Source organism: Macrotis lagotis, chromosome 7 (assembly GCF_037893015.1).
Source record: "Macrotis lagotis isolate mMagLag1 chromosome 7, bilby.v1.9.chrom.fasta, whole genome shotgun sequence".
Taxonomy (NCBI): Eukaryota; Metazoa; Chordata; class Mammalia; order Peramelemorphia; family Peramelidae; genus Macrotis; species Macrotis lagotis.
The window spans coordinates 96547313-96574049 of NC_133664.1; the positions used below are offsets into that span (position 1 = coordinate 96547313).

The following is a 26737-nucleotide window of genomic DNA, read 5'->3' on the forward strand; positions in this document are numbered from 1 at the left end:
CAATATGTTGTTTACAAGAAACACATATGATGCAGAGAGATACACAGAGAGTAAAGGCAAAAAAAGTTGGAGAAAAATACAATATGCTTCAGCAAAAGTAAAAAAGTCAAGTGTAGCGATCCTGATCTCAAACAAAACAAAAGCAAAAAAACTACATCATCTTTAAAGATACTATAGGCAATGAAGTTAGATCATTATTAAGTATCTATGCACTTGGTAGTATAGTATCCAAATGCTAAGAGGAAAAGCTGAAAGACTTACAAGGAGACATAGATGGCAAAACTGTACTAGTGAGAGACGTCAACCTCCCTCTATCAGAATTAGATAAATCTAGCTACAAAATAAACAAGAAGAAAGTAAAGAATGTGAATAAAATCTTAGAAAACCAAGACATGACCAGACCTCTGGAGAAAACTGAAGGAGATAGAAAAGAATATACTTTTTTCTCTAAAGTACATGGAACCTATACTGAAATTGTCCATGTATTAGGAAATAAAAAGCTTACAATCAAATGCAGAAAGACAGAAATAATAAATACATGTTTTTCAGATGATGATGCAATAAAGATTACATATAATAAAGGGCCAGGGAAAGATAAATCAAAAATTAATTGGAAACCAAATAACTGAATTTTAAAGAATGAGTGAATCAAAGAACAAATTTAGAAATATTCAACCATTTTATCCAAGAAAATGACTACAATGAAATGTCATACCAAAACTTATGGGATGCAGTTAAAGCACTTTTTAGAAGAAATTTTATATCTCTAAAATGCTTACATGTATAAAATAGAGAAAAGGGAAGAGCAATGAATTCAATGTATGTTGTATGCCAGCAGGCTAACTTATACTTTACTTACAACCTATTACTTGACTCAGTCTAGCTGTCAAGTTCTCAAAGGAACACTGAAGAGGCAGGAGACAAAGTCAAGTTCTCTGTTTCTTAAACTGAATACAAGTGCTCTTAATACCATTTCCCCCCATTTCTAGTTTTCTCTTTCCTTTCCTCTTACTCCTCCATGCTGTTCTGCCAAAAAAAAAAAAATACCCTTTTTTAGTCCCTGGCTCACTCTCAATCAACTGGCATTCTCTAATTACTAGTCAAACAATGCTCCGTGCTCATGGACAGCAAGTGCTAAAAGTTTACCTCCTAAGGCTAGTACTGTCATGCAATGTTGCTATCTCAGACTTAATGTTCTCACACAATGTTACAGGAAGTGCCAAAACATAAGGAACATAAGTAGAGTTGACCCAGGTGAATAGGCCACAGTGTACATGGGCAAGAGGACCTTTAAGTCAATGACCTTCCTGTGACCCTCAACAGTCTCTTATAAATCCTTTTTGTTTTTGAGGTGAACTTTCTGCAAGCCATCCACAAGAGGGCAGATTATTTTCAGACAATATCATATGAGAGATATTATAATACTGATAATGACCATAAACATTATAATCACTGATACACCATGTACAGGGAGGTTCCAAATCACTGTAGACTTGGAAGTTAATCAATAATATCTTATGCAGTATGATCAGGAGGGAGATCTTGTTTTGAAGCATTATCAATTTCACTTGCTATTTTTCCCCAAATCAATTAAATTCAAACCCCAAACCAAAAGAAGTAACATTTAACATAACAATGTCATTTGCTATTTTCCCCACACTGTGCATCACAACAGGTTATGTACATTATTCATTGCAGCAATAGCTTTCCATCCCACCATATAATGATACATTATAACTGTCATTATGCCATGACTGAATCACAAAATCATCAATTATAACAAGCTCTTACATTAGGATAACAATCTAAAAAGGGTGTATAAACATGTTCTTTTCCAATGTTCCATATAACAGGATAGTGACAAGGTTTTTGCATCTCCAAATACTTCTCGTTGTCACATTAGATACAGACTCCAATATCCCTGACATTGACAGGATGAAAGTTCATTTCTTGTATCTGAACACATGTGTCTTTTGCTGTTCTGACAAAACAAATCAGTGGATTGAGTGCCAAATCCATCCTGTGCTTCTTCCTTCTCATGTTGGTTCTCTCAGTGATAATGAGGACATTTCCTTCAGGAACCCAAATTTTTCCATTACCTGTGGAAATATAAACTTCTGGCCCTTGGATTATTAAGCAACCCAAGCATATTGCTGAAAAAGCTGATAAACTTCCAGGACATAACCAAAACTAAAAAAAAATAAAATAAAATAAACTAGAAGGTCTAATAAGGGGCAAGAATTATACTTTATAATGCTAAGCCAGTATCAAAATACCTTTTATAAGAACATAGGTTCTGATAAAAACAGATTCATTGATATATGTGAGTAGAATATTCCCTCTTAAGAGTTAATGCTCCTAGTGAAGTCCTTTCAGGGTTAAAAATCATTAAAACAAAGACAGACTATTACTCTTAGACTATTCTTAGAATAAAGAGGGAGAGAAACCTTGCATTCCCAGTCAGACACCCTCCCAATTCTGTTAGGGAGGAAAATAGTGGACTATTTCCAGAAAGAACTTGCATTCCCAGCCAGACACCCTCCTGATTTTGTTAGGGAGGGAAATTGTGGAATACTTCCAGAGAAGAGACCTTGCATTCTTAGTTAGCCACCTATTCGTTGATAGACTGGAAGAACAGTAGACTGTCTTCTCTTGTTTGATGATAAGTACTAAGAAGACCTTGCATACTCAGACATTAATTAATTTAGATAGACAACAAAAGGTCATTAGAAATCTTCTTCTGATACCCTCACCATCTGGACAATGAGGTAATATTCTATGAAAACATTGTATTCTTCTCTTTATTACTGGGTAGATTTTTCATGTAAAAATTGTAACTCTGAAAACCTTAACTAATCAGGTTGGAAGAGAGGGGTCTAGGGAGGGGGAGGAATCGTGCTAGGTCATATAATCTTGCTTGACTGTCACCTTGATCTTTACTACCTTTGTGAGATTTGGAGTGTGCCCTTTTCTCGTGAAAAGCCAAAATAAACTTTCTGTTGCTCAGAGGAATCTCTACATATTTTAAGTGGATTTTTATCCCACACAGATGCCACATAAGCTGTAACAAAAGCTCAAATAATATAAACAAATGTACTGAAAAAGAATTTTAAAACTGCACTTCTCCAAAAATTTGCAACAAAATTTTCTATTTTGATTTGGTCATGTTCAGAATGAACAAAATTCCAGTTGAAGAATGGATCTCTCCTTTAAAGCTATTAAATATGCCAATAGACATTGTCCTGATCCACTGGCTCACTTTCATACTTAATATGATGCATCTGGAATGATCATGGAAAGAGGGACATGAGGACATGTTCCCTTATACAGACAATATTTTTCAACAAACCAGGTGAGGGAAATTTTAAAAGAATCCTACCCAAGTTGAGGCTAAAGTCATTCTTTCAAAGGTCACATATTCCATCTGAACATCAAACCCCACAAGGGTAAATGATTTCATTGGCATATTGTCTTTCTATTTTATCATACCTGATTTAAGGCAGATCAATATGTTGTAATATAGCAATTATCTATAACCAGAGCATCAGGTGGCTTGAGCAGGATGGAGAACCAAGAGTGTTCCAGGCTATAATTTTGATATAAAAGATCCAGAAAAAAAATCATAATTCAATTGTTGCTCATGTAGCTAAGGACAGTGCTGTAAATGAAATGCAATAAACGGACCTCGAGATGTGAAAACAATAATCCTAATTCATATATATATATATTTTTAACAAAATCAACTTTTTGCAATGAACCCATTTAGTTATTAACTGTATTTAAAAGAACTAAACATCACCATCTGGCTAGGAGGTTGCCCATCATCTCCATACTTTCATATAACAATTGGCTAGAGATTGTCAGAGAAATCTCAAATCATCATCATGTGACATAGATGCTCTTCCCTCAAAACAAATAACCACAGTTCAGTCCCAGTTTACATATATAGCTAGACATTTCTATACATAAACTTTTAAGCTCTAGCCATCTTCAAAAATACAAATTATTACTTTCAGAATTCTTAAAAAACCATTAGAACATCTTAGGTAACCTTAAATTTCTAATGTGTTATATTTTCCAATGCAATAAAACAATAGTCGTGAGTTATTATGCTTGAATGCTCAGATGTATCCCAGAAGGGGGTCATAATATGTGATATTGCCCTTACCACCCCTTCAAAGCAATCACATGTTAATTCCAGGCTTAAACATTACAGGATTCCAATAACTTATATGTTCACAAGAGAAGCAAATACTGTTATGATTTCTTTGAAGTTACAAAAGAATGTACATATATATTCCCTTCCATAAATATGTGATGATAAATGATGAGACAAGCATTATAAACTTTCTTCCTTTACCAACAAAAGACCTTGTGAGATTATTGATAATTATCAATATTGATTTAACATTAAAACAGATCAGATTACAAAATTTAGTACAATATTTCTCTTCCCCAAACGAAATTAGTAAATTATGATTCAATATTCCCAAATTCCTTGACATACAATTTATCCCAATTATATTTTCCTTCTAATAACACACAAATTCTCAAGACTTGTTACAAAACTTAGGTTACTAAATTACTCTTGGATAGTTTCTTTCTCATTTAAATACAAGATGGTGACCTTTTCCTATCAGGGCCTTCCCACCCTCTTTTCAAAGCCTCTAAAGAGCAGGTAGTCTACATTTACTAAACCTTAAATTAACCTCAATTAGCCTTAGTTGAATACAGTCTTCAATCAATATTAGGTTAACAAATACTTAGCTCACAGCTGAGATCATTTCACAAACTTTGCCACTTACAAACTTTCCAATGGTATAAGTGGATAGGCTCAGATCCCAATTTCATTAATTACTTAATTTTAAATTAAGACTTTTTTAAGTAATTACATTCAAACCCAAACTACAGTGAGATTGTTGGATACCCTGACCAGCACCAAAATCTCAAAATATAGAAACATTTTTCCACCTCTCCAGACCAGTGGAGAGATATAAAATGTCCTATTGACAGTTAAATACACATGTATACACATATATTTATATTATAAATTTTTGATCATACCAATTAAGACCAGACCAAGAAAAATTACTTTTAGGGTCAATCAGAATTTCTTGAGAAACCTCATAGATATTCATGAAAATCCTGAAATAGCCAATCAAAAAAAATTGAATGTATTCTTAAGCAACTTCACAAAATTCAAAGTTAGCTACACTATTACAGAGATATGAGCCATAAGCCCAGGCTTCATTCAAAAGATGAAATCTGAAGATCCCAGTCCCAGAAAGTGTTCTTTCCCTTTTTTCTTAACTAATTGATCACGAAGCTTCCCAATCAATAGCCTAAGAAAAACATGGTCATTGCCCAACTCCCCCTCCTACTCAAACCAGGAAGAAGACATGGGGTTCCCTTGATTTCTAAAACAAGGGGTTTTTTTTGGGGGGGGGGGGGTCATACCTTTCCTGCAGTGAAGCATGCATTCCATCTGAGACATAGGTTTGAGTTTCAAAGTCCTAAAAAGGAAAATTTCCCTTCTCTCTTCCCCCCACCCCAGGGTGGGGGCCTTAAAGAATGAGAGAGAGGGCATTTGAAAGAGTAAGAGAGAAAAAGAGTTTCACCCAAAGGTTTTCCATCTATTTAGATCCAAATTCCCTTCTTGATCTAACCACGGGGATACCTTTTTTCTGCTAGTTTCAAAAATTCTCTAATCTTTTTAAGGGTTACTGAGCACCCTTGTCCTTTTACCCCTAATTTCTGCCTCATGATAACAACTAACTTGTTACCTCTCCAAAGTCTTTTGCTCTGGGATGTCGCCTGAAAGCTTTTTTCTTCACTTGTATAACAGCCCCAAGTCTCAGTCCTTCTCCTGGACTTTGATGGTGGCCCCGAAATCAGCTTGTTTCCTGCCTTTGTGCCCCATGCTGAGCACCATATGTTGTGTGCGGGCTGGCTAATTTATACTTTACTCATAACCTATTACTTGACTCAGTCCAGCTGTACAAGTTCTCAGGCGAATGTTGAAGAGGCAGGAGACAAAGAAGGCAAGTTCTTCACTTATTAAACTGAATACCAGTGTTTAAATACCCTTTTTTAGCCCCTAGTTCACTCCTAATCACATGGCATTCTCTAATTACTAGTCAAACAATGCCCCCTGCTTCTGGACAGCAGGTGATAAGTTTACTAGTACTCTCACACAATGTTGCTATCACCATCTTAGTGTTTATACACAATGCTCCAGAAAGTGACAAAACATGAGGAGCCCATGAGAAAATCCAGAGAGTTGACCTAGGTTAGTAGGCCAAGGTGTACATGGGCAAGAAGACCTTTAAGTCATTCCCAGTCAAGTAATGACCTTCCTGTGACCTTCAACAGTCTCTTACAGATGTACAACTAAAAAAGCTAGAAAAAGAACAAATTAAAGATTCCCTAATAAATACCAAATTAGAAATTCTGAAAATCAAAGGAGAGATTAATAAAATTGAAAGCCAGAAAACTATAGATCTAATAAATAAAACTAAGAGTTAGATTTATAAAAAAAAATCAGTAAAATAAATAAACATTTGGTAAATTTGATTTAAAAAGGAAGAATATCAAATTATCAGTATCAAAACTGAAAAGGGTAAACTCGCCACCATTGAGGAAGAAATTAGATAATTCAAAGCTATTTTGTCCAATTGTATACCAATAAATTCAACAACCTGGGTGAAATAGATGAATATTTACAAAAATACAAAGTATACAGATTTACATCAGATGAAACATTCTCAAATTCTTAAAAATTAGTTCTTAGGGCAGCTAGATGGCACAGTGGATAGAGCACCAGCCCTGAAGTCCTGAACTCATGAGTACCTGAGTTCAAATCTTGCCTTAGACACTTAATAATTACCTAGTTAAGTGCCTTTGGGCAAGTCACTTAACCCGATTGCCTTGCAAAAAAAAACTAAAAAAAATTAATTCTTAAAAAAATCCTTTAAACAAACCCATTTCATAAAAAAGAAATTGATGAAACCATCAAGAACTCTCTAAGAAAAAAGTGCAGGGGGCAGCTAGGTGTTGTAGTGGATAAAGCATCAGCCTTGGAGTCAGGAGTACCTGGGTTCAAATCCGGTCTCAGACATTTAATAATTACCTAGATGTGTGGCCTTGGACAAGCCACTTAACCCCATTTGCCTTGCAAAAAAACCTAAAAAAAAGGAGTCCAAAGGTCCAGATGAACTTACAAGTGCATTCTACCAAATGTTAAAGGAACAATTAATTTCAATTCTACATAAACTAGTTTTAAAAAACAGGAAAAATTCTGCCAAATTGCTAAGACACCAATATGGTACTTATGGCTAAATCAGAAAGAGTCAAAAAAGAAAAAGAAAATTATAGACTAATCTCCTTATTGAACATTGATACAAAAAATATGATATTAAATTTTAGCAAAGAGATTTCAAGTTACTGCTAGGACACTACACCATGATCTGGTCAAATTTATGTCAGGTAGACAGGATGGTTAGATATTAAAAAAACACTCAATGTAATTGAAGATATCAATAACAAAACCAACAGAAATCATTATCTCAATGAATGCTGAAAAAGCCTTTGACAAAATATAACATTCATTCCCACTAAAAACACTATTGATTGCAAAAATAAATGGAGTTTTCCTTAAAATATTGAGTAGTATCTATCTAAAACCATCAAAAAATATATGTAATAGGGAAAAATTAGGGGCATGTCCAGTAAGAGTAGGGGTCTATTATCACCATGATTATACATTGTATTATTAGAAATGCTAGCTTTGCCAATGAGAAAGGAAAATGAAATAGAAGGAATTAAAATAGGTAATGAAGACTTAACACCATTGCCTTACAAAAAAAAAAAGATGACGAAAATAGGTAATAAAGAAAGCTCTCATTCTTTGCAAATGATATAATAGTATCCTTAGACAACCCCAAAAAATCAACTAAAAACTACTTGAAACAATTAACATCTTCAGCAAAGTAGCAGGATATAAAATACACCCATTTAAATCACCAGCTTTTCTATATATAAAAAGCAAAGTCCAAGGGCAGGATTTATAGAAAGAGAAATTCCATTTAATGTACCTGTAGACAAGATAAAATACTTGGGAATTAAACCCCCCCCAGACAAACCCAGAAACTATATGAAAAAAAATACAAAATAATTTTCACACAAATAAACTCAGATCCAAACAACTGGAGAAACATTGGTTGCTCATGGTTGGGTAGAGCTAATATAATAAAAATGACAATTCTACCCAAATTAAATTACTTATTCAGTGCCATTCCAATCAAATTACCAACTAACTATTTTATAGAGCTAGAAAAAATAGTAACAAAATTCATCTGGAGCAACAATAGGCCAAGAATATCAAGAGAATTTGGATGCTATTCCATTGGGTGCACATATATTCAGTATTGAAATAACTTTATTGTCTATGGTACCTTTTAGGAGGATTAAGTTTCCTTCCTTATCTCTTATAATGCTATCTATTTTTGCAGCTGCTTTATCTGAGGTAAGGATTGCTATCCCTCCTTTTTTCACTTCAGCTGAAGCAAAATATATTTTGCTCCAACCTTTTACCTTGACTCTATATGTATCTCTCTGTTTCAAATGAGTTTCTTGTAAGCAGCATATTGTAGGATTCTGGTTTTTAATCCACTCTGCTATTCACTTACATTTTATGGGAGAGTTCATCCCATTCACATTCAAAGTTACGATTACTAATTCTTTATTGCCTCCATGCTATCTTTCCTCTGTTTGCATTTTCCCCCCTTTCCCCCCTTTATTTGTATTCCCCAATATTTTGTTTCTGAATACCACCCCCTTCAATGTGTTCCCTTTCTCCCTTTTTCCTTCCCTTCCTTTTGTTGGTTCCCCTTTTTTCCCTCCCCCTCCCTTTCTCTGTCCCACCCCCTCCCCTTTTCCCCTTTTAGTACTTGAAAGGTTAGATGTTTTTTAAGTTAACTGATTATGTATGTATGTAAGTTGACTTTAAGCCAAGTCTGATGAGAAGCTGATTCAGGTGTTTCTCATCTCCTCCCTTCTTCCCCTCTATTATCATAGGTATTTTGTACCTCTTTGTACCTACCCCCATTCAATCCCCTCCCTCCCTCCTCCCATTTCCTTCCTGTCCCCCTTTTGAAGGAGGTGGTGTTTTTAAAATCATTCTATCCGAGTCATAGAAAATTCTGAGTATCTGTCACTTATAGCTAAGTACATTCTATCTAATAGAGTTAAAACTCTTGAGAATTATTAGAGTCTCTCTCCCAAGTGGGGATATAGCCAGTTTCATCCCATTGGGTAGCAGTCTCATGGATAGGTCATGAATGTCCATCACTTCTGGCTAGGTATATTCTCTCTGTTAGAGTTACAATTCTACAGGAAGACATAGACAGCAAAACTCTACTAGTGGGAGACCTCAACCTTCTGCTCTCAGAACTAGAGAAATCAAATCATAAAATAAACAAGAAAGAAGTTAAGGAGGTAAATAGATTATTAGAAAAACTAGATATGATAGACTTATGGAGGAAATTAAATGGAGATAGAAAGGAATATACCTTTTTCTCTGCAGTACATGGCACTTATACAAAAATTGACCATGTACTAGGACAAAAAAACCTAATGATCAACTGCAGAAAGGCAGAAATAGTGAATACATAAAGATGTAACAGATCACAATGCAATAAAAGTCACATGCAATTTTGGGCCAGGGACATATAGACCCAGAACCAACTGGAAACTGAATAACCTCATTTTAAAGAATGAGTGGACTAAAAAACAAATTATAGAAAGAACTAATCATTTTATCCTAGATAACAACAATAATGAAACAACATACCAAAACCTATGGGATTCACTCAAAGCAACTGTCAGGGACTATATATAATATCTTTATATGCTTACATGAATACATTAGAGAAAGAGAAAATCAATGAACTAAATATGCAATTAAAAATTACAGAAAGAACAAATTAAAAATCCCCAATTTTTAATCCCCAATTAAATACCAAATTAGAAATTCTAAAAATTAAAGGATAAATTAATAAAATAGAAATCAAAAAAACTATTGAATTAATAAATAAAACCAAAAGTTGTTCTATGAAAAAACTAATAAACTTGATAAACCTTAGGTCAATTTGATAAAAAAAAAAGAAAGAAAGAAAGAAGAAAACCAAATGGTGAGTATCATAAATGAAAAAGGTGAACTCACTACCTAAGAGGAGAAAATTAAAGTAATAATTTGAAATTCTTTTGCCCAACTCTATGCCAATAAAATTTGATAATATAAGTGAAATGGATGAATATTTGCAAAAATATGTTGCCCAGGTTAAATGAAGAGGAGACTAAATACCTAAACAACCTTATCTAAGAAAAAGCAATTCAACAAGCCATCACTGAACTCCCTAAAAAAAAAATCCCCAGGGCCTGATGGATTTACAAGTGAATTCTACCAAACATTTAAGGAATGATAGGTTCCAATTCTATATAAACTTTTTGGAAAAATAGGGAAAGATGGAACTCTGCCTAACTCTTTCTATGAAACCAATATGATATTAATTCATAAACCAGGAAGTGTTAAAACAGAGAAAGAAAATTATAGACCTATCTCCCTGATGAATATGGATGCAAAAATCTTAAATACAATCTTAGCAAAATGATTACAGCAAGTTATCACTGGGATAATACATTATGATCAAGTAGGATTTATCCCAAGAATGCAGGGTTGGTTCAATATTAGGAAAACTGTTAGTGTAATCAATTATATCAACAACAAACCTATCAGAAATTATTTGATCATATCAATAGATGCTGAAAAAGTTTTTGACAAAATATAGCACCCATTCCTATTAAAAACACTAGAGAGTTTAGGAATAAATGGACTGTTCCTTAGAATAACTAGCAGTACCCATCTGAAACCATCAACAAGCATTATATTCAATGGGGAGAGGGTAGAGGCATTCACAATAAGATTAGGGGTGAAACAAGGATGCCCATTATCGGCACTACTATTCAATATCATATTAGAAATGTTAGTTTCAGCAATTAGAGAAGAAAAAGAAATAGAAGGAATTAGAACTGGGAAGGAAGAGGCAAAACTCTCACCCTTTGCAGATGACATGACGGTCTACCTAAAGCATCCCAAGAAATCATCCAAAAAACTACTAGAAACAATTAGTAATTTTAGCAAAGTTGAAGGATATAAAATAAACCCTCATAAATCCTCAACTTTTCTATATATGTCTAGCAAGATACAGCAGGAAGAGCTAGAAAGAGAAATCCCATTCAAAGTAACCTCAGACAATATAAAATACCTGGGAGTCTATTTGCCAAGACAGACTCAGAAACTTTTTGAAAACAAATATAAAACACTTCTCACACAAATTAAATCAGATGTGAATAAGTGGGCAAATATCAATTGCTCATAGATAGGCAGAGCTAATATAATAAAAATGGTAATTCTACCAAAACTAAACTACCTGCTTAGTACCCTACCAATCAAAATTCCAAACAATTACTTTAATGAGTTAGAAAAAGTTGTAAGTAAATCCATATGCAGAAATAAAAAGTCAAGAATTTCAAGGGATTTAATGAAAAAAAGTGCAAAAGAAGGGGACTTAGCACTACCTGATCTAAAATTATATTATAAAGCATCAGTCATCAAAACTGTTTGGTACTGCCTTAGAAATAGTGATGGACCAGTGGAATAGACTATGGGCAACAACAGGAGAGGATTGTAGTAAGCTGCTATTTGATAAACCCAAAGAGTTCAGCTATTGGGATAAAAATTCTCCCTTTAATAAAAACTGTGGGGAAAATAGGAAATTAATATAGAATAAACTTAGATTAGACCAACACCTCACATATCTTACCAAGACAAGATCCAGATGGAAACAGGATTTAGATATAAAAAACAATACTATAAGCAAACTAGAAGATCAAGGAATTAGTTTACCTGTCAGATATATGGAAAAGGGAGCAGCTTTTGAGAAAGGAAAAGATGGAGAACATCACGAAAAACAAACTAGATAATTTCGATTACATTAAATTAAAAACCTTTTGCACGCATAAAACCACTGTAACCAAGATCAAAAGAAATTCAGTAAACTGGGAAACAATCTTTACAACTAATGTTTCTGACAAAGGACTCATTTCTAAAATATACAGAGAACTAAGTCATATTTAAAAAAAAAAAACCATTCCCCAGTTGACGAACAGTCAAAGGATATGTAAAGGGAATTTACGGAGGAGGAGACCAAAGCAATCCAAAGTCACTTGAAAAATTGCTCTTAAATCATTAATTTTTAAATAAATTCAAATTAAAGTTTCTCTGAGGTACCACCTCACACCTCTCAGATTTGCCAATATGACCAGAAAGGATTAATGATCATTGTTGGAAGGGTTGTGAGAAATCTGGGACACTATTACATTGTTGCTGGAGTTGCGAACTCATCCAACCTTTCTGAAGAGCAGTCTAGAACTAGGTCCAAAGGGCAACAAAAATATGCATACCCTTTCATCCAGCAAGACCACTACTGGGCCTGAAGAGATGATGAAAAAGGGCAAAAACATCATTTGTACAAAAATATTCATAGCACCTCTGTTTGTGGGGGCAAAGAGCTGGAAATCAAGTAAAGGTCTTTCAAATGGGAATTTGCTTAGCACACTGTGATATATGTATGTTATGGAACACTATTCTTCTATTAGAAACCAGGAGGTATGGGAATTCAGGGAAGCCTGGAGGGATTGGCATGAACTGAAGTTGAGCGAGATGAGCAGAACCACAAAAACACTGTACATCCTAACAGCAACATGGGGATGATGATCAACCTTCATGGACTTGCTCCTTCCATCAGTTCAACAATCAGGGACAATTTGGGGCTGTTTGCAAGGGAGAATACCATCTGTATCCACATAAAGAACTGTGGAGTTTGAACAAAGAACAAGGACTATTACCTTTAATTTAGAAAAAAAAAAAGAGATAACTTATTGTCTCATCTTCCTATCTCTAATAGTTTTTGTTTCTTCCTTAAGGATATGATTTCTCTCTCATCACACTCAATTTAGATCAATGTACAACATGGAAACAAAGTAAAGACCTACAAAACACTTTCTGGGGGGGGGGGACAGAAGTAAGATTGGGGGGAAAAATTGTAAAACTCAAGTAAAATCTTTAATAAAAAGAAAAAAGAATATCAACACAATGGATTGGAAAAGCAAAGGAAGGTGGTCTAGCTTTCTGCCAAATCTAAAACTACAGTATAAAGTGGCAGTCACTAGGCAAAACTGCCTGATACAGGTTAAGAAATAGGGTAATGGACCAGTGTATTAGAATGGGTACAAAAGATTCAGCAGTAAATGACCATAACAGACTATTGTTTGACAAATCCAAAGATATTAGACTTCTAGGATAAGAACTCAGTATTTGACAAAAACTACAGGGGAAAACTGGAAAATAATGTGACAAAAGCTAGGCATAGACCCATAGCTCACACCCTATACAAAAATAAGGTCAAAATGTGTTAAAACATAAAGGATAATACCATAATCCAATGAACAGATCAAGAAATACTCTATCTGTCAGATCTATGGAAAGGGAAGAAATTTATGGTCAAACAGTAGAGTACATTATAAATTACAAAATGGAAGACATTATATAAAATGAAAAACTTCTGCACTAGAAGGAAAACAGAAAAATGGGAAACAATTTTCACACCTAGGGGTTCTAATATAAATCTCATTTCTAAACCATATAAGAATTAAATAAGATTTATATGGTCATTCCCCAATTGATAGGTCAAAGGATAAGAACACTTTTCAAACAAAGGAATTAAAGTTATATATAATGATTTGAAAAAGTGCTTCAAATCATTATTGATTAAAGAAATGAAAAAAAAGAACTATGAGGTACCACTTCACACCTATCATATTGGATAAGATGACAAAAAGGGAAAACGATAATTGTTGAAAAGGCTGTGAAAGGACTGGGATATTAATATATTGTTGATGGAGCTGTGAACCAATCCAACCATTTTGGAGAGCAATATGGAACTATGCACAAAGAGCGATAAAAATGACCATAACTTTTGATCCAACAATACCAATACAAAGCCACTAATCAGAACAAAATGTAAAAAAAGGGGGAGAAAGTTCCACAGGTTCAAAACTATTCATTTGTAGTGGCAAAGAACTTGAAATTGAAGTAAAACACATCAAGTGGGGAATGGCAGAAGAAGTTATCATATATGAATGTTGTGGAGAACTGTTGTTCTGTAAGAAATCTTGAATGGTCTGACTCTAGAGAAGCATGGAATGAATTACACAAACTGATGCTGAGCGCGGGGAGCAGAACCAAGAGAACACTATGCACATTAACAACTTTGTGTGAGTTGATCAACTATGATGGATACTGCTCCTCTCAGCAGTTTAGAGAAAGTAGGACAACTTTGGAAGACATCCACATCCGAGAGGAAAAACAAAAACACAAAGTCTAAATGAATACTCTTACTTTTAAAAAAAAAGTTCTCTTATGTTTTTCCTTTCTATGCCATGGTTTTGTATGTTTTCCCTTAGTCCTAATTCCTCATACAGAAAAGAACTAATGTGTAAATATGATTGTACATAACGCAGACTGTTCATTGCTTTGGGCAGGATGGTGGGAAGGGAGAGTGATAGAAGGGAGACTGATAGAAAAAAGTGATAACTTATGCAAGTGAATGAATGCTGAAAAACCTTCATAACATGTAATTAACAAAATAAAATTATTAATCTGAAAAAAAAACAAAGAAAAGGAGCAACCCTTGTGCTGAGGGCCAGGCTTTCTTGCTCATAGGCCACAATGAAGCAGAAAGACCAAGCAAGTCTTTCAGGAGATGGTCCTACCTGATGACCTGGGAGATCTTGGGGAGCTCTCTACTAGATGTCTTCCAGGCTCTTCACGGTGGGCACTCAGATCCAATTGGAGGGTAGAGGATGAATCTCAAAATAATGCCAAAGAGCCAAGGGGATACTCAATGACTTGGTGGCTGTTGGGCAGGCCCCAGGAATGTGCCATTAATGTGCCTAAGGGTCAGGGCAGACAGATGAGCTCAGGAGAGGCTTCTTCCAGGCACTGCAATGCCTCTGGAATCCACCTGCACTGGGTGTGGCAGGCAGTTTGGAAAGGAGTTAATTGAAGGTGTCCCTGTGAGCCGGGGGTATAGTTCAGGGGTAGAGCATTTGGCTGAAGATCAAGAGGTCCCTGGTTCAAATCCAGGTGCCCCCTTACCAACTGTCTCAGCTTTTAGGCCTTCCAGCTACTCTTCCTACTGGTCTCCACGGTATCTGTCCAGTCTCAGCCTCAGCGGAAGCTGTGATTGGCACTCTCCAGGGATGTTTGGACCGCCCCAGGGCATTCTCTGACCTCACACAGACACCCCCTCTATGATATAATCTTGCTTCTCCAGGGATTTAATGACACCTTCCTTCTGGACATCTTTTGGGGTGGCAGAGTCTCTGGGGAAAGTCTGATCTATTTAAGTTGATTTACACTTGGGATCTCTTTCCTACCACTGAGAACCTACAGGGTGGCCTTCACAAGACTCAAGAGCATTCCCCCTGCTTCACAGAGTCCACTACTGACCAGGTAGACTTCAGGCAGCCAGACCTTGGGGCTGAGGGGACTCAGGAACTTGCTCCCATCCAGGGAACACATGCCCGCTTGCCTCCACCAGGGCCTGTCTGTTTCTAGTGCCTCATATCCTGCAATATCCCCACTGCCAAAGGTTTCTTCTTCTAGGGGTAAGTGTGTCTTGGGCCGATTTTCCTGGGTGAGGCTCTTCTTGGGCCTCCAGCCTTGCCCTGGTGCCCTGTCTCATGGAGCCGCTTCTCTATCCCCTGCTGTGGCTGGAGAGGTTGGCCTGTTCCTGGACACAGAGTGTCTGACATCTGGTTGCCTGGACTTCCCAAGTCCAGGTGGTCACAAAGGCAACTATAGAACTAATCAAACTAAGAATTAGTTTTATGATAAAGCCAATAGAATAGATAAACCTTCAGTTAATTTTAGCAAAAAACAATCCAATATCAAAAATGAAAGTTATATCACAAATAATTAGTAAGAAATTAATAATTTGGAGCTATTTTACCAAATCTATTTCATAAATTTGACAATAAGTGAAATGGATGAATCTTTTAAAAACTAAGAATGGTCCAGATTAACAAAAGAGGAAATTAAATACTTTAAAAATCCCACCTCAGAAAAAGAAATTGAACAAACCATCTTTCCTAAGAAAAAGAATCTCCAAGACCAGATTGATAAAGTAAATCTAACATACCTTTAAAGAACATTGATTCCAATTCTATATAGACTCTGAAAAATATGTGAAGAAGCAATTCTGTCAAATTTCTTCTCTGACAACAAATATGGTGCTGATATCTAAACCTGGAAGAACCAAAACAGAGAAAGAAAATAACAGACCAATTTCCTCTAATGACTTTTGATATAAAAATTGGACAAGAGATTATAGAAAAATTATCACTAGGATTATACATTCTGATCAGGTAGGATACCAGGAATGCAGGTTTGATTCAATCTCAGGAACACTATCAGCATAATTGAGTATTTCAATAACAAACATAACAGAAATCATGTGCTTCTTTCGATAGTTCCTGAAAAAGATTTTGACAAAATACTAGCACCCTTTCCTAAGACTACAGAACATAGAAATAAATGGAGTGTTCCTCAAAACGATAAGCAATATCTCTCTAAAACCAATGACAAGCATATATATAATGGATAAGCTAGAAGCAATCTTAATAAGACCAGGTGTAAAACAAGGATGCCCAACATCACCACTATTATTCAAAATTTTATTAGAAATATAAGCTTTAATTTTGCACAGACAAAACCACTATAACCAAGATCAAAAGAAATGCAGTGAACTGGGAAACAATCTTTACAACTAATGTTTCTGACTAAGGATTCATTTCTAAAATATACAGAGAACTGACTCAAATTAAAAAACAAACATTCCCCAGTTGACAAATGGTCAAAGGATATACAAAGGCAATTTACAGATGAGGAGATCAAATAAATCCGATAGCCATATGAAAAAGTGGCTCTAAATCATTACTTATTAGAGAAATGCAAATTAAAGCTTCTCTGAGGTACCACCTCACACCTCTCAGACTGGCCAATATGACCAGAAAGGATAAAGATCATTGTTGGAAGGGTTGTGGGAAATCTGACACTATTACATCGTTGGTGGAGCTGTGAACTCATCCAACCTTTCAGGAGAACAATTTGGAACTACACCGAAAGGGCAACAAAAATGTGCATGCCCTTTGATCCAGCAGTATCACTACTGGGTCTATACCCTGAAGAGATGATGAAAAAGGGTAAAAACATCACTTGCACAAAAATATTCATAGCAGCCCTGTTTGTGGTGATTGGAATTGGAATTGGAATTGGAAATCAAATAAATGTCCTTCAATTGGGGAATGGCTTAGCACACTGTGGTATGTGTATGTCATGGAACACTATTGTTTTATTAGAAACCAGGAGGGATGGGAATTCAGGGAAGCCTGGTGGGATTTGCATGAACTGATGTTGAGCGAGATGAGCATAACCACAAAAACACTGTACATCCTAACAGCAACATGGGGGTAATGATCAACCTTGATGGACTTGCTCATTCCATCAGTGCAACAATCAGGGACAATTTGGGGCTGTCTGCAATGGAGAATAGCATCTGTATCCACATAAAGAACTGTGGAGTTTGAACAAAGAACAAGGCCTATTACCTTCAATTTAGGAAAAAACAGATATCTTTTTGTCTGATCTTTCTGTCTCTTATACTTTATGTTTCTTCCTTAAGGATATGATTTCTCTCTCATCACATTCAATTTGGCTCAATATATACCATGGAAACAATGTAAAGACTGGCAAATTGCCTTCTGTGGGGTGGTGGTGGAGGGAATTAAGATTAGGGGGAAATTTGTAAAACTGAAAATAAATAAAATCTTCAAAATAAAAAAATGCAAGCTTTAGCAATAAAAGAAGAAAAAGAAATTGAAGGAATTAAATTGGTAATAAAGAAACAAAGCTCTCACTCTTTGTAGATGATATAATAGTATTCTTCAACAATCCTAAAATACCAGCTAAATACTACTTAAAATAATTAGTAGTTATTTTGCAAAGTTGTAGGATATAAAATAAAATCACATAAATCATCAGGGGAGAGAGAGAGAGAGAGAGAGAGAACCAGCCCTAGAGTCAGGAGGACCTGAGTTCAAATTCTATCTCAGACACTTAATAATTACCTAACTGGGTGAATTTAGACAAGACATTTAACCCCATTACCTTGCAAAAATTTTTTAAAAACCTAATAAAAAACAAACAAAAAAACTGTAGACAACATAATATACTTGAGAGTCTATCTGCCAAAACAAATTAAGATACAATATGGCAAGGACTACAAAACAATTATCACACAAAATCAGATCTAAATAATTGGGTAAATATCAACTGATCATGTTTAGGCCAAGGTGATATAATAAAAATGACAGTTCTACTTGAATTAAATTACTTATTCAGTGTCTTACTAATCAAAATACCAAAAAAAATCATTGAACTAGAAAACATATAACTAAATTTATATATATATATATATATATACACATATATATATGTATATATATAAACAAAACCTCAAGAATATGAAGGAAACTAATAAAAAGTGCAAAGGAGGGTAAGTTAAAATTATATTATAAAATATCAATCATCAAAGCTGTTTTGTATTGGCTAAGAAACAGATTGGTGGATCAGTGGAATTGATTAGGAGCAAAAGAAGCAGTAGTAAATGACTATAGTAATCTGCTTTTCAACAGACTCAAAGAATCTAGATTCTAGAATGAGAACTCACTGTTTCATAAAAACTGCATGAAGATAGTATGGCAGAACCTTGGCATAGACCAGCATCTACTACCCTTTTCCAAGTCCAAGCAAGTCTTTATAGAAGTGTCCCATTTGCTGGTCTCGGGGAGCTTTGGGACATCTTTGCTGTGTGCCTGTTGGGTGGGTCCTTGTGGGTGGGCACTCAGGTCCTATTGCAGCAATGGTAGAAGCCCAAGGGGCCACTGGATGGCTTGGTGGCTGGTGGCCAGCCTCCAGTGATGCACTATTGAGGAGACAGGTATGCCCAGGCTGAGGACTGGGTGTTGGAGTGTCATCTCCCCAATCTGCCAAGGCCTCTGGAATCCAGTTGAACTGGGTGTGACAAGCAGTATAGAAAGGTACTAATTGAAGATATCACTGTGGGCCAGGGGGTATAGCTCAGGGGTAGAGCATTTGACTGCAGATCAAGAGGTCCCTGGTTCAAATCCAGGTGCCCCCTACCAGCTGCTTCATCTTTTAGGTGCTTGGTTCAAGCCACTCCTTGCCTCAGGTAGCTACCCCTTTAACACCCTACCATGCCCTCACTGTGGTTTTACTGACATCTTCCTGGAAATCTTTTGGGATGGCATGGCCTTACCAGAAAGAGAGTCTCACCAGGCCCAACTCATTGAGGCCACTTTTCTGGAACTGAGAACCTCCAGTGTAGCTTTTGCAAGTCTCAAGAGCATGCCCCCTATTTGGCAGAGCCCATTACTGACCAGGCAGATTACAGGCAGCAGAGACCTGGAGGCTCAGGGGGGGTCAGGACATCCAGGATCCTGTCCCATCCAAGTCAATTAAAACTACAGACCTGGCCCAAAAGGAGCAGAGAGAGCTGAGTGAGAGCAGGGGATAACCTCTTCTCTGGGGCCAGGACTTGAGGTGACCAGCCCAAAAGTGTCCTGGTTGGGGGGGGGGGGCAAGCTTAGGAATTTTCCATGAACTTCCAACTGAGCTAATTCAGCAGCCATCCAATAAAAAGGGAGTGCTGTCTGGAAGCAGAAGCAGAAGCAGCTGGAGCTGAGATCTCCCTGCCCTCTGGGAGCCAACTCTGCCTGTCTGGGAGATAGGTCAGCTTGCACTGGACCAAAGCCATTTCCATGGAGAGAGTACAGACCCAGAGAGAACAACCCTTGTGACCCAAAGCCCCCCACCCCCACCCCAGGAGTTGGTGACATTCAAGGATGCAGTGTTACCAAGGAGGAGTGGTGCCTCTTGGACAGTACATGGAGGTCATGCTATAGAATACCTTTTCTTCTTAGCCTCTTCCTATCTTCCAGGAAAGATGCCCAGCAGAACCAAATCTGCAATTATACCAGACTACACAACTGAAGCAAATTATATTTGGCTCAAGCCTTTTACCTTTATTCTAACTTATCCAGATGAAAGAAACCATAAATGGCTGGACCCCTAGAGAAGCATGGAAAGAATTACAGGAACTGATACTGTGTGAAGGGAGCAGAACCAAGAGAACATTGTACACATTAGCAACAACATTGTGAGTTGAGCAGCTTTGATGGATGCAGCTCCTCTCAACAGTTCAGAAAGTTAGGAAAACCCCGGGAGAAATGCTATGGATGATGGCAACCACATTCAGATGAAAAGAAAAAAAAAACCCACAAAATCTAAATAAACACTGTATTTTTTAAAAAATTTCTGTTGTATTTTTCCTTCCTTTGCCAGGATTTTCCCTTAGTCCTAACTCTTCATACAAAAAAAGACTAATATGTAAACATGTTAAGCACAAATGCACAAGAACAATATTCACTAGACTGCAGTGGAGGGAAGGGAAAGGGGAAGGGAGGGTGAAAGAAAATTGTGTAACTTATAGTTAGTGGATGAATGTTGAAAAATTTTCATAATAGGTAATTTGAAAAATAAAATACAAATTTAAAATGGGGGAGCAGCTGGCTCTGAAGTCAGGAAGACTCACCTTCATGAGTTCAAATCCAGACTCAGATATTTATTAACTCTGTGACCTTGACCTGTTTGTCTCAGTTTCCGCATCTATAAGTAAATGGTAAACCACCATTTTTGTCAAGAAAATCCCAAATGGGTTCACAAAAGAATCAGACAAGACTGAAAACAACTAAGCAACAAAAGATTAATAATAATAGGATCACAGGTTTGAGAACTAAAAGGAAATTAAGACCTAGTTCAATTTTGTTTTTCATTTTACAGATAAGGAAACTGAATCCCAAAATAGACTTGTCATTAATCACACAGCTAATAATAAACCTAGAACCTAAATGTAGGCTCCCTGACTCCCCTGGACAACTTCTTCTCCATTTGGGGTTCAGTGGACATACACAATGTTTGACTGGTTAGTTCAGTTGGTATGAGCAATACATCAGTTGGACCTGGTTAAGTGACTTAGCTAACACCATTAAGGACCACAAGAAACAAAGGAGTAGATCTGGAGTGAAGAAAACCTGATTTCAAACCCAGCCACGGACACTAATTGTATGAGTAATCGTGGAGAAGTTACTTTAACCTCTATTGACCACTTGAAGATAATAATAGAACCTACCTCTAGGATTATTGAGAAGAAAAATGAGAAAATATCTGATTGGCTAATATGACTAGAAAGAAAAATGATCAAAATTGGAGGAGATGTGGGAAAACTGTAAACTAATGCAGTGTTGGTAGAGTTGTGAACTGATTCACTGTTTCTGAAGAGCAATTTGGAACTACACTCAAAGGACAATGAAAATATGTATGCCCAGGTGCAGCTAGGTGGCGCAGTGGATAAAGCACCAGCCCTGGAGTCAGGAGTACCTGGGTTCAAATCCGGGCTCAGAATTACCTAGCTGTGTGGCCTTGGGCAAGCCACTTAACCCCATTTGTCTTGCAAAATCCTAAAAAAAAAATATGTATACCCTTTGATCATACAATACCACTACTAGGACCGTATCTTGAAGAGATCATGCAAAAGGGTAAAAATCCCACATGTACAAAAATATTCATAGCAGCTCTATTTGTAAGAGATAAAGGATTGAAAATTGAGGGGATGCCCATCAATTGGGGAATGGCTGAACAAAACATGGTCTATGTATATGATGGGACATTATTGTTCTATTAAAAATAATAAGGGACAGAATTTCAGAAAAGCCTGGAAAGACTTGAATGAACTGATGCTGAGTGAGATGAGCAGAACCAGAAGAACATTATACATATTAATAGCAACATGGGGGTAATGCTCAACCATGATGGACTTGCTCATTCCATTGGTGCAATAATCAGGGACAATTTTAAAAGTTTCATGATGGAAAATGCCATCCATATCCAGAGAAGAAAATGTGGAATTTGAATGAAGACCAGAAGTTATTATCTTCAATTTTTAAAAGTAGTCTTATATGTTATCTCTTTTTTCTCTCTCTGATATTTCTTTCTTCCATTTGGATCTGATTCTTCTCTCACAACATGATCAATATCGATCTATGTTTAGAATGAGTGTACATAAAGACTTATATCCTCCTGCTTTCCTGTCAAGGGAGGGGAGAGGGAAGGGGGAGGGAGAAAAATTGTAAAACTCAAAAAAGTGGCAAAAGCTACCATTGCCTGTTATCAGAAAAACAAATAAAAAAAATAAAAAATAAAAAGTGGATGCCCTGAAAAGGCTCAAAAGGATGTTCATAGCCTATCAATAAGGGCTGAAGATACTGGGTCTGGAATAGAGAACAGGAGAAAATGCGGCCTCTGCAGGTCTGGCTCAAGTTGTGGGCAGCAGAGTCTCCGGGTCACACTGGCTGCAGAGGCTAGCCAACTCCTGGACAGTTTCTTCTGGTCATTGGATTCCCAGCCTCAGGTGGTCACAAAAATAGCTTCAGGAAAGACAGCTGCCCTGTCTTCTGCCAAGGGATTCAACAGTAGACCTAACCTGTGCCTTCATGGGGTAGCCCAAATGATGAGGGGCTTCCAAGCTGGGCTTCCAGGTTCAGACCTGACCATGGCCTATGAAAAAGGTCCACCATGTATGCTGAGGGCCATGTTTCTAAGTCTTTCAGGAGGTGGTCCTACCTGATGATCTGAGGGAATTTGGAAGTCTCTCTTTTGGGTATCTTCTGAGTCATTGTGGGTGGTTACCTAGGCCCAATTAAAGGGTTAGGTAGGGATCTCAAAGCAATGGCAGAGCTCCAAAGTGACCCTTGACATATCAATGACTGTTGGTTATCCCCCCAGTGATGTGCCACTGGAAGTAGCTGGTTTGCCTAGGGTCTGGACTGGCAGGTAGGCCCAGGAAAGGCTTCTCCTAATCACTGGCAATGCCTCTAAAATCCATCTGCATTGGTTGAGCTTGGCAGCTTGGAAAGCTGCTAATTGAGGGTGACCCTGCTTGGGGTAGAACATTTGACTGCAGATCAAGAGGTCCCTGGTTCAAATACAGGTGCCCCCTACCAGTCTCTTCACCTCTTGGGCCTTCTAGCTACTCCTTCTCCTCCTGGTCTCCCAAATTTCTACAAGCCCCAAAGCTTCTGCCCATCCTCACTCTCAGCATGAGCTGTAACTGGCACACTCCAGAATGCTTGGCCCAGGTCCAGGACACTCCCTAACTCAGGTAACCACTCATAGTATAGTCTGGCTTGGCCCAGGTGACTCACACTAGGAGTCTCTTTCCTGCCACTCAGAACCTCCAGTGGGCTCTTCACACACCTCAGGAACATGCTCCCCCTGCCTTGGCAGAGCCCACTGCTGACCAAGGAGATTTCAGGCAGCAGAGATCCTGGGGGCTTGGGGGGCTTTCACCCAGGAGCCTGCCCCTGTTCAGGTGATAGGCATCCAATTCTTTCCACCAGGTCTGTCTGATTCAGATGCATCTCCTTCATCGTCCCCACTACCAAAGGCCTCTTCTTATGGGGGGCAAGTCTGTCTTGTGACAGTTTTCCCTGGGTGAGGCTCCTCTTGGGCCCCCAGTCTAGCCTGGGTACCCATCTTATGGAACTGCTTCTCTCCCCACTGCTCTTGCTCTTTGTCCACAGGCCTCCACCTCCTTCGGCCATCTCAAGTGGACAATATGGCTGGGCTGCAGCAGGCGACACTGGCATGGCCCTCCCTGGTATGAAGCTGCAGCATGGCTCAAAAACAGGAGAGAGAGCTGGGGGAGAACTGGGGGGGGGTAGGAGTCTCCTCTTTCTCCCCAGGATTCAAGGTGGCCAGGACAAGAACTTCCTGGTTGAGTCTGCAAGGCCTTGGGGCTTCCTAATGGTTCAGGCCCAGGTAGTTGATCCTAATCTAGAGGTCCTCCTGTGAAGAGGTGCTGCTCTGAGGTGAGTCAAAATAAGATGGAGAACCTGGCAACAAGGACAGAAGGAGCTTATCACAGTACACAGGTCAAAAGAAAATAGACCCTTGGCAGGTTTGGTTCAAGATATGGGCAGTAGACTCTCCAGGTCACATTGGTTTAAAAGGCTGACCTCCTGAACATGTGTCTAACCTCTGGTCACCTGGGCTTATGTAAGCACTGGGTGGCCACAAAGAAAAATATTATACTTATAAATAAAATTAAGAGTTGGTTTTATGAAAAATCTAATAAATAGATTAAACCTTTGCTTAATTTAATCAAAAAAATTAAGAAGAAAACCAAATTACCCATATCATAACTGAAACAGGTGAATTCGCCAACAATGAGCAGGAAATTATAGTAATAAATTCAGAGCTATTTTACCCAACTGTATCTCATAAATTTGACAATCTAAATAAAATGGATGAATATTTACAAAACTATAAATGGGGGCGGCTAGGTGGTGCAGTGGATAAAGCACTGGCCCTGGAGTCAGGAGTACCTGGGTTCAAATCTGGTCTCAGACACTTAATAATTACCTAGCTGTGTGGCCTTGGGTAAGCCACTTAACCCCATTTGCCTTGCAAAACAAAACAAAAAAAAAAAACTATAAATGGTCCAGATTAACAGAAGAGGAAATAATCCCATTTCTTTTAGAAAAAGAAACTGAACAATGCATCAATGATCTTCTTTAAAAAAAAAATCTCCAGGACCAGATGGATTCATAAGTGAACTCTAATGTACATTTAAAGAAGAATTGATTCCAATTCTATATAGATTCTGTGAAAAAATGTGAAGTTGTAGAGTTTGAACAAAGACCAAAGACTATTACCTTTAATTTTAAAAAAACATGTTATCTTATTATATAATTTTAGTATCTCTTATACTTTATTTTTCTTCCTTAAGGATATGATTTCTCTCTCATCACATTCAACTTAGATCAATGTATACCATGGAAACAAAGTAAAGACTAACAGATTGTCTTCTGTGGGGGGTGGGGGGAGGGAAGCAAGAACAGGGAAAAATTGTAAAATTCAAAATAAATAACTTTTTTAAAAAAGAAAAATATGTGAAGAAGGAATTTTGTCAAATTCCTCATCTGGTGCTGATATCTAAACCAGGAAGAACTAAAACAGAGAAAGAAAATTGTGGACCAATTTCCCTAATGACTATTGATACAAAAAGTTTAAACAAAATATTAGCTAAGAGATTACAGCAAATTATCACTAGGATAATACACTATGATCAAGTAGGATTGATACCAGGAATGCAAAGTTGGTCCAATAACAGAAACACTATCAGTATAATTGAATATTTCAATAATAAACCCATCAGAAATCACATGCTGGTTTCAATAGCTGCTGAAAAAGTTTTTGACAAAATATAGCACCCTTTTCTATTGAAAACACAAGAGAGTATAGAAATAAATGAAGAATTCCTCAGAATGATTAATATCTATCTAAAACCATCAACAAGCATGTAGTAGGGATCAGAGAGAAACACTTCCAATAAGATCAGGGGTAAAACAAAGATGCCTATTATCATTTTGTTCAATATTTCTTAGAAATGTTAGTTTTAGGGGAGGCTAGGTGGTGCAGTGGATAAAGCACCAGCCCTAGAGTCAGGAGTACCTGGGTTCAAATCCAGTCTCAGACACTTAATAATTACCTAGCTGTGTGGCTTTGGGCAAGCCACTTAGCCCCATTTGCCTTGCAAAAATCTAAAAAATATAAAAATAAAGGAAAAGCAGACAATTGGGAGTCTACTTGCCAATACAAATTCAGAAACTATATGATGACAACTACAAAACACTTTTCATACAAATAAAATTAGATCTAAATAACTGGGTGAATGTTAATTGATCGTGCATAGATCCAGATAAATAAAACAATGACAATTCTATCTAAATTAAATTGTTTTTTCAGTGCCATACTAATCAAACTACACAAAAAATTATTGAGTTAGAAAACATAGTAACTACATTCACATGTGGGAACAAAACCTCAATAATATCAAGGGAATTAATGAAGAAAATGAAAAAGAGGGTGTGCTAACCATACCAGATCTAAAATTAGATTATAAAACATCAATCATCAAAACTGTACTGGCTAAGAAACAGTGATGGATCAGTGATAAAAAAAAGAAACAATAGTAAATGATTATAGTTATATGTTTTGAATGATCCTGAATGAGAACTCACTGTTTCATAAAACCTGCATGAAGATAGTATGGTAGAACCTTGGCATAGACCAACATCTCATACCTTATACCAAGCCCAAGCAAGTCTTTCAGGAGGTAGTCTGGGGGAGCTTTGGGGCATTTCTGCTGGGCAGGCCCTTCTGGTGGGCACTCATGTTCATTTACAGACATAGAGAGGTCCCTCATGGCAAGGGTAGATGCTCAAGGGGCAGTTTGATGGTTTAGTGGATGTAGGCTGGACCCCCCCACCCAGTGATGTACTATTGTGGGAAGGGGGGGCTGGTTTTCCCATGCTGAGGGTTGACAGCTAGGCATTGGAGAGGCTTCTCCCATCC

General features: G+C 37.2%; 2 non-coding genes across 2 annotated transcripts; both read left to right on the forward strand.

Annotated features, from left to right (window-relative positions):
- The first annotated feature begins 15202 nt into the window (after positions 1 to 15202).
- Positions 15203 to 15274, forward strand: TRNAF-GAA (transfer RNA phenylalanine (anticodon GAA)). Its single transcript has one exon. It is a non-coding gene; the product is annotated as a tRNA-Phe (tRNA).
- A 4036-nt stretch (positions 15275 to 19310) lies between these two features.
- TRNAC-GCA (transfer RNA cysteine (anticodon GCA)) lies at positions 19311 to 19382 on the forward strand. Its single transcript has one exon. It is a non-coding gene; the product is annotated as a tRNA-Cys (tRNA).
- Positions 19383 to 26737: the final 7355 nt, after the last annotated feature.